This window comes from Berghia stephanieae, chromosome 2, assembly GCF_034508935.2.
Source record: "Berghia stephanieae isolate SIO BIC M18660-M18661 chromosome 2, UCSD_Bste_1.3, whole genome shotgun sequence".
Taxonomy (NCBI): Eukaryota; Metazoa; Mollusca; class Gastropoda; order Nudibranchia; family Aeolidiidae; genus Berghia; species Berghia stephanieae.
The window spans coordinates 121,367,802-121,371,688 of NC_088361.1; the positions used below are offsets into that span (position 1 = coordinate 121,367,802).

General features: G+C 35.5%; 1 pseudogene across 1 annotated transcript in view; it reads right to left on the reverse strand.

Annotated features, from left to right (window-relative positions):
• LOC144964112 (DC-STAMP domain-containing protein 2-like) overlaps positions 1 to 884 on the reverse strand; it is a 51,111-nt pseudogene extending 50,227 nt beyond the window's left edge. Inside the window, exon 1 of the transcript XR_013643748.1 lies at positions 676 to 884. The product of XR_013643748.1 is annotated as a DC-STAMP domain-containing protein 2-like (transcript). The remainder of the gene's footprint in view (positions 1 to 675) is intronic.
• Between the last annotated feature and the right edge of the window lie 3,003 nt (positions 885 to 3,887).

Sequence of the window (3,887 nt, forward strand, 5' to 3'; positions counted from 1 at the left end):
TCTTCACAACAGGATCGTATTATCGATTCTTTCAGGTCAGAAACAAACATACATACTATTTAGGGGTAAGTATATATTTTAAGAAAAGAGCATAAACTTCTGTGTTGAGATTTAATTGAGTAAATAATGCATTCTAATCCCCCACTCTTTCTGTACTTTAATCACCCCCCCCCCACTCTCTCTCTCTCTCTCTGCTCTCTCTCATCTCTCCTCCTCTCACTCTCTCTGCTACTATAAATCTATCTATCGCATATAAATCCACTCAATCTAATCATAAAAAAACATAATAATAATAATAATAAAATATTTATTATAAATATAGATTATTATTATTATTATTATTATTATTATTATTATTATTATTATTATTATTATTAACATTATTATTATGTTTTGGTTATTATTTATTTCTATCTTTTTTCCTCTTATTTCCTTCTCCTCCTCCGTCCTCCTCCTCCTCCTCCTACCTCCTCCTCCTCCTCCTCCTCCTCTCCCTCCTCCGCCCTCCTCCTCCATTTCTCCTCATCCAGAGCTTCCGCCCTCCACGCAGCCTCCTCCTCCACCTCATTATCATCATCACGCAAGTCCCAATATTACACCATCATCTCTTAATGCAAGCCAATAATGTAACATCAAATATACACGGCTACCTACATCAAGTAATACTTAACCTACCCAAAACTGGGAAGGTCCACACAGCATGGACAGAAGGCCCTACAGAGACACTCTCTGATAGACATGGAGACCCCCATGCAACATTTATCCCAATAGCTCATCAGTGGGGGAAGGCCGACCATTTCTCGTATGGTGTTTTCCTTGGCTCTTGCAAGACGATTCAGCAACTTCTTCACTTTTAAGGCTTGCATTAAGACTTGTCCAGACATGTTTGGAACAACGAAGAAAACTTAAAATTTTGTCGAAAATATTTGGTAAGGCTTCTCGCTCTATCAGACTGGCGTTGGAGGTTTCTCAGTCGTTTCTTATGAATCCGCAGTTTTATTTATCAATGAATTTTAAAGAGATTCTTTTCCTGTAAATGAAGAAGTGAGCTATAGTTGACAACTCGGTCTGAACTAACTAAATCATTAAAGAGAAGAAAAAAAATTATTAATTGTGACCCAGCGTCTCAAATCGGTGATATTTTGGAATGAACTAGGTGCTGGAAGTTGAATTCGTGGCCATTTAAATAAAAACAGGGTTAAACTTAGCGAGAGGAGAGTTTTTCCCTAAACTCGTTTTACTTTGACTTTTAAATGCTTTTTCTCAAAAACTGCAATTTTCGTCACTAAAAACCTATCATTTTCCTTCAGTTTTCAACCAATCTTCTTCAAACTGTCTACTAATGAGTGTCATATAAATATCGCAGGTCCTCTAGGAGCCGGATTTTTGAAACACAAATAATTTATGAGTAATTTGAAATTATGTAAACTTTTTTCAAGGGGAATAATCGAGTAATAGCTTTGAACTTAATTTTAAAGTTTCTAATTTGAAAATTAAAAATCGGGCTTCTAGAGCCTCTTTATTTTCCTTTTTTCTACCTCTGGCCAAAATATTATGGTAATCGGTTGATAAACAAAAAAGCCTTTGACTTTTTAAGATTTGTTGTTTATTTTCCAATATGGCGTCGTTTCCAATTTCGAAAAAAATTATATGCAATCATCCTTCCCAAACATAAACATTATGACTGTGCATAGAAGTTTAAGATATTTACATCAATAAAAATGACCCTTTAGTGTCGCTCACCCCCCCCCCCCCCCCTTTAAAAATCAAAATGGAGAATAGATACGATTTTTACAAGACTAAAAAGTCAAAGTTCGTATTTCCTATGATTTAAATTCTATATTCACTTTTCAGCACACTTTACACACTGAACATATTACAGTTTTATATGGTGTCTCACGTGTAAGTCTTCTTTACACAAGAAATCACACACAATCAAGGGTGGTCCCGATAGCTCAATTAGTAGAAAACTCGCCTCATTAGCAAAAGACCAAGATCGATCCCGGATGAAGTCGAGATATTTTTTAGAGCCACCTGTCCACCCAGCTAACTGAATCTGTAGATACGACTGAAAGTACTTTGCGATAAACTAACGACCTACCAAATTTTAGAAAACAATTACTCTCGTCATTTCACGCAAAAGAAACCGGGATTAACTCCAGCATTATGAGTGCAGTGGCTCTTAAGGTCAAGAGATGTAAGTCAACGATATACACCTGATAAAACGATAAATTCTCTCATTATTTTCTGAGTAAAGCAACAGCAGATCCGGTTTTTACAAAGAGAGGATCAATAGAGCTCTTTGCGACTCGGGCTTCAGTGATACTCGTTGTTACTGTTTGTTGTTACCACTCCAATACGGTTTCCCGCAACTCCCCGAGAAATGAAACAAACAAAACAAAACAAACAGAAAAAAATATCTTGAAACACCGCAGTTCCAGTGGGTTTTTTTCTCCGCATTTTTATGTAATCTGATAAGCTTCCTAAATTTTTATCAGCTCTAAAATCCAGAGGATGAATCCTTACTAAAGAATATATGTAAGCAAATTCGTAATGCATATTCAATTTCTTTCTTACATCACAACATTTCCTTCAAATTTGAATAACTTTATTCATGGGGTAAGTTCCTTTTTCAGAACACCATTATAAAAATCGGTTAAAAAGAAATATTTTGTTTTTCTCCCCTGTGTCTTTGCACCTTTCTGACAACTGGTACGTTAAATACAAACGCCATTATTAATTATTATAGACTATATACATTATCCATAGATTGATATGATTCATATGAATACCTCTGATCTTTGAAAATAGAGAAGAAATGTAATCATAATGAAAGAAAACAATAATGTGACCCATGTATGTCTTGTCTCGATCATAGATAGACACACTTTCCAGTAATATTTCGTTTCTTCATCACCCACAATTTGGTTTCATTGACAATACTGTTCTTTTACGATTAGGGACGGAAGGTTATTTTTTTTTTTAATTTTCCGTCGGAAATGGTTCAATTTTCAAAACAACATCCGTTTAAAAAAGTGCACGGTTTCGGTGCAAATATTATTGTTTGAATTTCAAAATATTAGACACACGCACGAAATGAACAATTCTTTCATATTTTTTTCAAAACCAGGCCCAACCGTAAGTGCACATAATATTATTTGCAGGTCTGATTTCAGAAATGGATAAATTACAGGGTTGTTTGATCCAATGGGCAATATCTTGAGTTAGTGTGAAAGCAATGTGCACGTATAATTATTTAAATAAGTAGGTGTTGTATGAAAAGTATTTCCATTAAAACAATGAAACAGAACTCGCGTCTCTCTGATCTGGAACTCCACAATCCGCTGCCTCCATCCATTATCCACTCAGGTTGCCTGAGGACGGATTTGTTTCCTCTTTATTTACTGTACACTTTTAACCCTCTCTTACCACCCATAGGAAAATCGTCACATTCGCTACGATGCAGCCAACAATTTTCTTATTCTGATATAGTTATAGCTATAACAACTCGACACCGTGTTGTGGAACTCATTTTTCTGAACAAAATATAGAATATACTCGTTGCTAATCTGTTTGAAAAAAAAATATGTTTTTGTGTTGGGCGAGTATGAAGTTTAGGGTAAAATTCTGAAAATGACTGGTAAGGAGAGAGTTAAAGACCGATTCCAATTTCTTGATATATCTCTGTAATCCAGACAAAATGCTGGGAATGGAGGTGCTCGCATTATTGGAGAGATGTGACTGCATTTGGGTCATCAAAATAGTAAATAAGTAGCTACACATAGGTCCGACCCACATATTTATGGAGATGCTATTAATTTTCTTCTTATCAGCCATTACCAGAATGTTCCCCGAAACTTCACACCCACCCAACACACAAATTGATA